A 10,941-nucleotide genomic window follows, 5' to 3' on the forward strand; every position below is an offset into this window, starting at 1 on the left:
TTTATTAAACTGAAACGGTGATGCATTGAACACCCTGTTGTGATGACGCAAGAGTTGCAACTACGGTAGCTGAGAGGCCATTCTTTGTGTTCTTTTTTAAATGTTTCTAAAGCCTGATGAAATCGTTATAAATGTGTGTTTATTACTGTAAAATACCCTCAATGTTTCAGTCACTGATCTTGCTGTCCAGAATGAAAGACAACATTCCAACTTGAACCCATTGAGCGAGCTGTCTCTTTACTATCGCGTGGTTTTATACATCTTGCCGCTGATTGGACCGACATTTCTGACACACCCACCAAACAAGAGAAAACGCTTCTAAAACCTGTTGCATTCCGTTGCACACCGTTTCCAGGAAACATGTCGTTCAACCCGGAAATCGTAGCAAAACGTTGCGCACCGGTGTGAGATTGAACGTGCCCCTGTTCACCAGCTCAATGTTTTTATCAATAGGCCACTGTTATTAATTAAAAGTTATTGTTTTGTACATATAAAACTCCTGAATAAAAATAAAAATGTGTTTGGTCTGATTAAAAAAATATATATTTTAAACATATTTGATTGGTTTGTCAATAGTGAGCACAGAAATGTTTGGTTGTTTGCTAAGCGCGCCACCGCTTAACGTTAAGACACGATTGAGTGCTGCCTGCAGTGAGACTGACACGTTATGGTTCTGCTGTAATCTTTCACTATTTTCGCTGCTGAAACAACAAAAACAGTCAACATTGCGTCTAAAATGTAAGTTGCTTAATATTAATTACTTGTTTAGTGAACTGTCATTAAATCTGTCACACTTTCAACCGTGATGTCCCAGCTAGCAAAAATTGCGCGGGCCGAAAGCGGAACGATTAATGCTGGAACACTCGGCCGATCCTCGGCATGAATCTAGGTCCGATTGCTCTGCGAGCGCTCGGTTTTCACGCGCCCCGAGGACACGGCCGAGCACTCAGTTTTAACGCGGCCCGATTGCGGAACCCCGAGTGAGAGGACGTAAGCTCCCCTCCAATCCTGTTCCTTATTTGGGCTTGTTTAATTTATTGATTTTATTGATTGGTTAATACTAAAATTGCTAAGCAACCATTATGCAACATTAACTGAAAATAAAACACACAAGGAAGAACAAGAATTTCACGTTTAATGCATTTTTTATTCACTTGAACACACATTCTCTCTCTCTCGTACACACAAACAGGTTTCCATGTTTTGTGGGGACATTCCATAGACGTAATGCATTTTATACCATACAAACTGTATATTTTATTCCCCTTACCTACCCCATTCCCTAAACCCAACCATCACAGAAACCCTTCTCCTACTTCACATTTACAAGAAACATCATTTTGTTTGATTTATAAGCTTGTTTCCTCATGGGGACACAAGGTCACAAAAATACTGGTATTCCTATCTTTGTGGGGACACAACGTGATAATTACCAGGTGCACACACACACACAATCAGTTCAAATACGAATTTTCCAAAAATCAACATTTTTAAATTTAAAACATTTTAATTCATTGTCTGTCTATTGTCTGGATTTGGCCACCATCCCTGTCATATGCTAGCACCGACCACCTGGTGATGAGGAGCTCTATCTCCTTTTCTGTGTTATCTTTGGTCAGGGCATTCCGGCGGACTGCATCTGAAAAAAAAACAAAGATAGAAGAGGTCAGCATGACCATGTGATGTTACTCATAAAACCACCAAAACTTATTTTGGATGCAGGGCTCTACGCTTACATTTCTTTTTAGTTTAGGAGCACATTCAAAAATTTAGGAGCACATTCTGATCAATGACAAAATCACCTTCCCATTATAAGGAGATATTTGACTATAAAATTTTAACCTTATTAAATTTCAAATTCATAAATTGAGTTAGAATAATAAGAGGCAATCAGGAAGAATAAGTTACCAATCAAATGAAATCAGTAGCAACACAATTCATCTTTGCACTGCAGAGGTGGCATATAACAGAAATGTGGGATTTAGTTATATTTACAGACTGTTTAATGAGGCTCAGAAGTAGCATTAATGCATTTCAATTTATGATAATGTTATGATGTTAATGTTTTAAATAGAGTTTGAGTATAGAAATACAATTATGATCAGTCTTGAAGAAAAAAAAAAGACTAACTTTTAAGACTAGTCTTAAAGGTTTATGCAACCAGCCACTGATCGAGTCAGTCGCACTGTAGAGCCCTGGGATGTCACTACAGTGCCGTTTCCAGCACTGACACTCACCCAAAACCACACTTTTCAAAGTGAGCCCTTTGAATGCAGGCGTTCAGTTGACCCCACTTCAATTGATGAGTCTCACCACGAAGAGTTCATTGTTTTTTTCAGGACCCACCCCACGGTGTCTTTAAGAGTCTTGTCTCCGACCATTCCAGGAAAAACAGTCTGAAACAAAAAGACATGTACCTTATTAGTTATTTAAGGAATATAGCATGAGTGAAAATGAGGAATGACTTTTACGAATGATCTGATTAAACCATAATTTACCTCACCAAATTCTTCTTCTCATCTGGATTATTTAATGTCTCCTACAAACATTGTAGCTCCTCAATAGTTGAAAGTGGCAGCCCAAAATGTGTTGGGTCTGGGATGAAGTCTGCAACTGCTGCTCTCTAATAAAATCGAGCTGGATGAGGATCTCCTTAGCAATAGGCTTTAAGCTCCTTGTTTCCTGTCTGCCATTACTGGACAAACTGATAAATCCAGGTGTGTCTGATTATTGTTGTTGTGACTACTAAGCTCAGGCACACCTGGATTAATCAGTTTGTCCAATAATGGCAGACAGGAAACAAGGAGCTGGCTGAAGTTCAGGAAGTAGTGCAGCTGGGCGTAAAGCCTATTGCTGTAGAACACAAGAAAAAGCAGGCATAGCAGATTACTAGCAAAACATTGTACGTAGATATGTCAGAGTAAACCGAGAGAGATCACTTTGTATAATTCCTACCTGTAGGCACAGCCTCCTGAGAAGACCTGTGTTGTGTGTCATATACTTGTGTGCCATGTAAGGGTGGGGTGTGCTAAAAGAAAAATATGTTTTAATCTCATCACATATACCAAATAGGAATAGGCAAAAAAAAGTGAAATTTTTTTTTTTAAATGTGGTCAATTCAATATCAATTCTCATCGTTTTTCTGTATTTATTTTCATTACATTATATCTGAAAAGCATTCCGGTTGAAGGAACTGTCAATGTCCCGATTGGGCCAGTGCTGCATGATCATAAAAGTTTACATTTTGCACGCATTTTTAAGCCTTGTCAATTTAAGCATTCAAGCGAAAGAGAACTTGCATGCGCTATGTGAGAAGAGCACACACTGGAAGCGTTACAGCTGTGCGACAGCGTGCAAATTACGAAATTAATTCTAGTTCTCTACTTGCAAATTCAACAATTTTTTTTAAAAATGCCGGCCTTTGCGAGTAAACAGACGGTTATGAGAAGAAGTAGAAAAGGAATGCATTCATTGCCTATCATAATTTGATCCGTGCATTAGTCTTAAAGTGGTAGTAACCTTCACCTGTCTGTGTTTTTAAATGTTAATCAAACTACAAAAGAGGAAGTCACTCCCTGCTTTTCACTGAATAACGATTTGTAACTTTGTGCAGATTAAATAAAGGTTAATCCTAATTAGTGAAGATATGCCGTGTTATTTTACATTTGATTACTTTTTCAATTTCTGTATCTGAAAAATACTGTTAGACCTACCTGAAATGCACAGATTTCTTCATTTGTATCTTTGTTCTATTGTACTTATATTGCATTGCTTGCATTTAATTTTTATTAACAACTATTAACTTGTCTTTAATCTATGAAATTTATATTAGTAGTTTTAGCTGTAGTATCAAAAATAGAATTGATAATTGTTAATTTTCACTGGTATTTAAAATATTGGGTGTCATAACCTTATTACAAGAATAAATGGGTAAAAACTACAAAAACTATTTCATTCATTTATTACTTTTTTGTGGTGGGGCCAGTGAAAATGTAATCATTGAATCGAAAATCGCAATCCAATCAATTTGAGATCTAATGTATCTGAATCGATTTGAGACATCTGAAACAATACCCAGCCCTAATACCAAAGTGATTTTTTTCTCTCCATGGGCTATCTCGCCCTTCTTACTTGAAATCCAGTTTGGCCTGATGTCTGACTTCTGCCAGCTGCTGCATGGGTTGGGGTGTCTGTAGGTGTAGCACTCAGGCTGTTGGTAATGGAGATTGGAGACCACGATGGTGGACTAAGCGCTGTGATGTTCGCTGAAAGGGGAGAAGCCCGTGGACCCACAGAATTTCTACCTGTGGGCACAGCCCCCTCACAAGACCTGTTTTGTGTGCCATGTATGGGTGGTGTGCTAAAAGAAAAGTTGTTTTAATTAGGGCTGGGTATTGGCAAGGGCCTCCCGATACGATACGTGTCACGATACATGGGTCATGATAAGATACGTATCACAATACAATCAAAAATGTAAAAAATAGAGCTGAACACCTGCAGCTCTTTGAAAGATGCAGGTGTTTTTAAATTTTCTGCCATTTTCTCACTCCCTCTAACTTCTGAGACATTGGCCGTATATGGCAGACAACTGGACAGTGACAACTATAGCAGCGGCGAGGAGGTCGTTTGACGCACACAGAGGGATTTGATGTTTTTTAAAATATCGACAGTAGAGATCGAAATATCGATACACTATCGATACAGCTAACTATCATGGTAGTTAGCTGTATCGATTTTTTTGCACAGCCATAGTTTTAATCTCATCACACATATCAGTCATCAGTCAGATCATCGTCAACAAGCTTACTGTCGTTCTTAATACCTTGCAGCAAATTAGACAACGATTTAACTGCTTTGTGTCTCAGATTAGATTTAAAATAATGCATTTGATCAGCCATTCTTACCTAAGAGCAGTGTTTATATTAGAACAGCAAAAGCAAGATTACCTGAGGAAAAAAGAAAAAAAAGATTAGCATTGTACAAAACCATACATAATGTCTTATTATACTAAACCATTACAATTTCCCTTTTTTAGTCCAAGCCCAACCCAATAACCATTATGACATTACCCAACTACCAGCATAACTGCACAGTGCATAAATTAGGGTCCATCAAGACATGTTTAAGTTTACACACAAATCTATAATTGTGACATTCCATACACTGGTATATATTAATCCGCGAATCACATGCGAGCCGAACCGTGGTTCGGATCAACTGCGATTTGTCACAGCACTACCAGCTAACATTTTGTTCCACTTAATTTTCTACCAAAGAACACTATGCTTGTAAATATTAATCACGTAAATTGCATTTAATAAAAATTGCGTCCCATTATTTAACATCCCAGCTAGTCAATGCTAGCTTCGTTCGCGCCATAAAAGTTGGAGCCACTTTCATATTATCCAAAATTTGCACTACTTTTCTCAGACATGATAAATAATTTGATGTTGTCCTAATTAATAATTCTTAAATGAATTATGAATTCTTTATGTTTGTTTCATCTGGAAAAAAAGTACATGAACATGTCAAAGGAACATGAACGAATCAATAATAACCAACATGTAATCAGCAACAGTTCGAAATAGAGTTAATATATGATGTGACGGGAACTCGATTGAAACTATGCTTAGCGTGAATGTTGATGCTTTTTAAGGAAACTGAACACAAGACTTACCTCAAGTTTAACGTATGGCGTAGGATCGAAAAGGGAATGGATGATTCAGTCAGGCGTTGAGTTTTATCTCACCCGTTGTACAGACGTTACTCCAGTGATGAGCTGAGCGTGCTGACGCTTTCTGCAGTTACCGTTGAAATCGGCTTCATACTGGCAAAAGGGTCTGAGCCGAGCACCCAGTTTAAAACAACCGCCAACGTACGGGATTCATCTTAAAATGAATTTTTTGTATTTATCAGCTTACCCCGAGGCCATCCAAGATGTATGTGATTTTGTTTCTTCAGTACAACACAAATGTAGAAACTCCAACCGTTTCAGTCTGTATGCATGTGAATAGTAACAAAATCTCAGACAGTAAAAACATGCACAGACAAATCCAAATTAAACCCTGCCGCTCGTGACGACACATTGATATCCTAAGAAACGAAACGATCGGTTTGTGCGAGAAGCCGAACAGTATTTATATAATTTTTTTTTACCTCTAATACAGTACTATGCGTAGTCAAATGAGCCCGTGCACAGCACCTTCTTCTTTAGAGTTTTAATGGCGGGTTGCGAAGCAACTTCATAGGTGCATACCGCCACCTACGGTTTCGGGTGTCCCTGTATAGCCCTCAAGCCGTGCATCCGATACAGTAGATGGCAGTATGCAACTATGACGTTGCTTCGCAACCCGCCATTAAAACTCAAAAGAAGAAGAAGGCGCCGTATTAGAGAGGTATAAATTATATAATACAGTTCGGTTTCTCACAGAAACCGATCGTTTCGTGTCTTAGGACATCAACGAGCAGCAGGGTTTAATTTGGATTTGTCTGACCATGTTTTGTTTTTTACTGTCTTTTGTTATGGACAGACTAAAACGGTTGGAGTTAAAAATCTACATTTGTGTTAAAGAAAGTCGCCTACATTGAATGGCATCCATTAAAACCATCCTTGATTTAACATAAGCCGAGTCATTTCCAAAAGTGGTCCAGATCATATAGCCAGAGCTGGGTTACCAGTTACGGTGAACATGAATCGGCCCAGTGCTTACAGCCAGAACAAAAATGAATGTGCCAGAGCGAGCTGCGGGGCACAATCGGCTCGGTTAACACATGCCGATGCCGAGTCTGAGCCGCAGCTGCCGCAGGGCAGCCGAGCTCGGGCCGATTATACATGCTAGCTGGGGTGATGCTGCTTAACTGTATCATGTTATTAAAAAATCCACATTTTTACCCCACTTTGTTAACACACTTTGTGTTTGCTGTGCTTATTTGTTTAACTTTGCGTAATTACATTATGCACTTTCGGTCGCCATTGATTAAAGGATGCAGAATCATTACCCTGTTTTGGTGATTGTTATTCGCGTTTTTAATCAGACTAGGCAACTTGTTCGGTCGAGCAAGTAAAATTCTCTTTCACTTGGCCTTTTAAAAAATCCACTTGTCTCTGATATTAAGCAGACAGCGTTGATGTCGAGCCCTGCGACGTGTTTTATTTGCGTTTAGATTGCTTCAGTAAGCTAGGTCCAATCGTTACGACTTATCCGTTGTATTGCGTTAATGCACTGGTGAAAAACAAATATACTTTATTGTATTTCAAGTATATTTAACTTTGCAATAGTACATTACAAATATACTTACAAAAGGAATGTACTTTCTTTAAACATATTTAAAGTATGCTTACAACATATTTGCGCGTATTTTTTACAATTAAACTTTTAATATACTTTAAAATAATTGTACTTTAGTATATTTTCTAAAAGTATACTTTAGAAAAATATACTTAAAGTTAAAGTTTTGTGCAATTTTTAAAGTATACTAAATTTAAACTTATTTTAAAATGTATTTTAGGTATACTTTATCGGTATGCTTAAAGTTATCATTATAATAATGCACTGACAGTATATTTCTAAAATACATTATTTAGTATTCTTTAGAAACAGTATATTTTAAGCACATTTTGAAAGTATGGGGTGTACAAATGTATATTATTTTATGGAGAAATAACGTGGGCTTAAAATTACGAGAGAGCAGTATGTTCAGTTACATTTTATATTGTAGATGTATACATTTGTAATATACTATTAACATAATAAGGTACACTTTAACTTCACTATAGTCAAGCATTGGATAAACCAATTAACTGTGTTTTACCACAAAATAACCATGGTTTTGCTAATAATAATCAATACACCAAAAAAGATGGTTACTAAACTTTTACCACAAAAAAAACATTCATTTTCGTAAGGGGAATATGAGTGTTTGTTTTTTTGTAGTTTTTGAGTCAATTGCATACTGCTTTTAGCTGTACACATTGATTAACTTAAACAGTTTTCGTAAATGCATTTCAGAGAAAAGTGAATTCTGAGATTTGAATAATGCATCTGACGTGTGGGATGACGTCACGACGCACGTATTTTGATTTTTACCAGTCGTTCAAGGCGGACGGATTCAGTCCCAAGGTACGTTAAAATATCTTAAAATTAATTATATTTGATTATCGTTTGACCATTCTGAAGTTTATCAGTAGACTATCATATTTCGAATGCGAAATGTTGTCAATAACGCGGTGTCTAACTCAATATTAGTGATAAGCTGCTGTGTAGCTTAGCTTAGCTTATAGCTAATGTTAAAGGTTTGAAAGATAGCACTGTCAGCCTGTTATATCGAAGTAGTACACCCGATTGTTTTGTTAAATATATGTATTGGTGTGTATGTATATGTTAATGAAAAAAGGTAGCGTCAGAAAATCTGTTTTTTAATGTAGCGTGAAAGTTAACCATTTATTGACTGTTTAGAGGTTGTAAGGCTTTTACCTAAGTTAACTGTATTTAGTATTAATGATGCTGCATTCTTTCCTCAGAAGCTAAAGTTTTTCAAAGACATTTGTAGGGAGGACTTTGCAGCTAATGGTAAGTCATTTTAAACTCTTAAGATATAATAATTAATTCGTAGTAGTAAATCAAGCTTCAGTTTAGATAACGTTATATACATATTGAGGCGGTTTCCCGGACAGGGATTAGACCAGTGGTTTTCAATCTTGTCCTAGGGGACCCACTGCCCTGCACATCTTGCATGTCTCCCTTATCTAACACACCTGATTCAGATCATCAGCTCATTAAGGGAGAGATCCATGAACAGAACTGGGTGTGTCAGTTAAGGGAGACATACAAACTATGCAGAGCTGTGGGTCCCCTAGGACAAGATTGAAAACCACTGGATTAGACTACTCCTAGACTAAAATAATTGTAAGAGCTGTCCAAACTGAAAACAACTTGCACTGACATATCTTAAAATACACCAGTGTCCTTTGTTTTGCCTCAAAATGTACACAGGTAATGTTTTTATTAAGGCATGTTTTTTGAAACTAATTATATTTCTTAATTAAACTAAGGCCTAGTCCTGTTTTAAGATAATCCCTTTCAAGGAAACCACCCAAATGTCTGCTTGTTGCATTTTCTTTCTGACAAGTTTTACATTTAAATTTAATACAATAAAATCTTTCTTTAGGAGCTGAAGTATTTTATGTAAGGAGGATTTTGCAGCCCATATAGGCAAGTCATTATAATGAAAACTCTTAGGGGTGGTTTCCCCGACAGTGATTAGCTTTATCCAGGACTAGACCTTAGTTTAATTAGGATAGTTTTAACAAACATGCCTTACTAAAAACATTACTTATGTGCATTACGATGTAAAACAAAGGGCACTGATGTATTTTAAGATATGTCAGAGCAAGTTGTTTTCAGTTTGGACAGCTCTTACATTTATTTTAGTCTAGGACTAGTCTAATTCCTGTCTGGGAAACCGCCCCTTAATATATATGATGACATTTTAGTCAAGCTCTAGTTTGGGTAAAAATATATCTGCTATACAATCTCTGCCAGTAAACTATAGATTTAATGCAGTAAGTCTTAAATAAATGTAATGTTTTAATATTAAACACTTTTTAATTGAGCTTATTGTCTCTCTTTTTCAGATTTCCTTAGGCTGAACCAAAACCTGCCAGACTAAAGTTGATTTGGGAGAGAAAGACGTTGAAAACTCAATCATCTTGACATTCTTCAATGAGTAATTGTTCAATTTTTAGGCAAATACTGTACACTTTGAATGCTGTGAATAAAACTATATTTTAAATATATTTAAAATGAATTGTTTTTGACTTTTTTAATCAGCTTTTATTTATTTGGAAAAAATTATTTTGGTTATGTTACCAGCTAAAGTAATCTATTCCCAAAAATAGCACTCTTTAAGTTAACTAATTATTAACGCACTTGAAGTATACTCATTACTAATCTAGCTGCAGGTATGTAAAAGTATACAAAATGTAATGTACTTGGCATATTCATTTTTCACCAAGGCAGTTTTTAGAATTTTGGATTGGCCAAAAATATATAGAATGTACGCAAACAGTCTATTTAAGATATACTGATTGTATGTTTGCAAGACACTCATAATACATTTGTAATGTACTCCTAACATAAATAAAACACACTCTAAATCCACTTATCAAGCATGAATTTAGCACAAAAACAGTCATGTACTTAAATTGTACTAAATACACTTAAAGTTGTTCCACTTTAGCACACAAAAGTACACTAAATACACTTAAAGTTGTACTTTGTTACAATTAATATACAACTAAAATATATTAAGTACAAAATTAGTTGTTCCAAAATAGCACTCTTTAAATAAACTAATCAATAGCACACTTTAAAGGTGCTCTAAGCGAATTGAAGCGTTTTAGACCATAAAACATTTTTTGTTACATACCGGAAACATCTCCTCACTATCTGCTTGCTGCCTGTCCGCTGATCAAACTGTAAAAAAACGCGATCTCTGTAGACAGCCCAGGCTTCACAAACGGCAATATCAACAAATGGCCAAACCTAGCAGCACAAAACAAAACAAAGTATTCCAGCCAATAAACGACAAGAAGGATTTGAGGGTGGGGGTTGGGCGCGTTCATGAAAGCACGGAAGGGAGGGGGAGGGGGAGGAGTTTGCTACGCTCTGTCTGTTTGAAAACAGTTCAAACATCAACAGGAAGTGACGTCGCACATTATTCGCTTAGAGCGCCTTTAAGTATACTGGTCATTAGTGTGACTGCAAGTATACTTAAGTATATCAAAATTAAATATATTTAGCATTCTATTTTTTCACCAGGGTGGAGAGGTATGTTAGTTCTTCCTCGCTTTTTTGTCCATTTAATTAATAATTAATTATATTATGCATTGCAGTGAGGTTGCTCTCATTTGTGCCCCCCCTGAAAAATGAAATGCCCGTC

General features: G+C 36.5%; 2 long non-coding RNA genes across 9 annotated transcripts; one reads left to right on the top strand and one right to left on the bottom strand.

The window, feature by feature from the left end:
• Positions 1 to 1,126: 1,126 nt before the first annotated feature.
• On the bottom strand, positions 1,127 to 6,230 carry LOC135732728 (uncharacterized). Of its 7 annotated transcripts, none has more exons than XR_012336789.1 (9): positions 6,157 to 6,212; positions 5,922 to 5,996; positions 5,678 to 5,827; positions 4,905 to 4,946; positions 4,132 to 4,360; positions 2,956 to 3,028; positions 2,499 to 2,853; positions 2,238 to 2,396; positions 1,127 to 1,639 (listed from the first exon to the last, which is right to left on the bottom strand). It is a non-coding gene; the product is annotated as an uncharacterized lncRNA (long non-coding RNA). The 7 variants fall into 7 exon arrangements; XR_012336790.1 differs by having other exon boundaries at positions 5,678 to 5,840; positions 6,157 to 6,208; XR_012336785.1 differs by having other exon boundaries at positions 5,922 to 6,230.
• A 1,676-nt stretch (positions 6,231 to 7,906) lies between these two features.
• Positions 7,907 to 10,604, top strand: LOC135732157 (uncharacterized). 2 transcript variants are annotated; one of them, XR_012336791.1, is made up of 4 exons: positions 7,907 to 8,120; positions 8,522 to 8,570; positions 9,169 to 9,212; positions 9,635 to 10,604. It is a non-coding gene; the product is annotated as an uncharacterized lncRNA (long non-coding RNA). The 2 variants fall into 2 exon arrangements; XR_010526717.2 differs by lacking the exon at positions 9,169 to 9,212 and having other exon boundaries at positions 7,910 to 8,120.
• Positions 10,605 to 10,941: the final 337 nt, after the last annotated feature.

Source organism: Paramisgurnus dabryanus, chromosome 5, assembly GCF_030506205.2.
Source record: "Paramisgurnus dabryanus chromosome 5, PD_genome_1.1, whole genome shotgun sequence".
In the NCBI taxonomy this organism is placed as follows: domain Eukaryota; kingdom Metazoa; phylum Chordata; class Actinopteri; order Cypriniformes; family Cobitidae; genus Paramisgurnus; species Paramisgurnus dabryanus.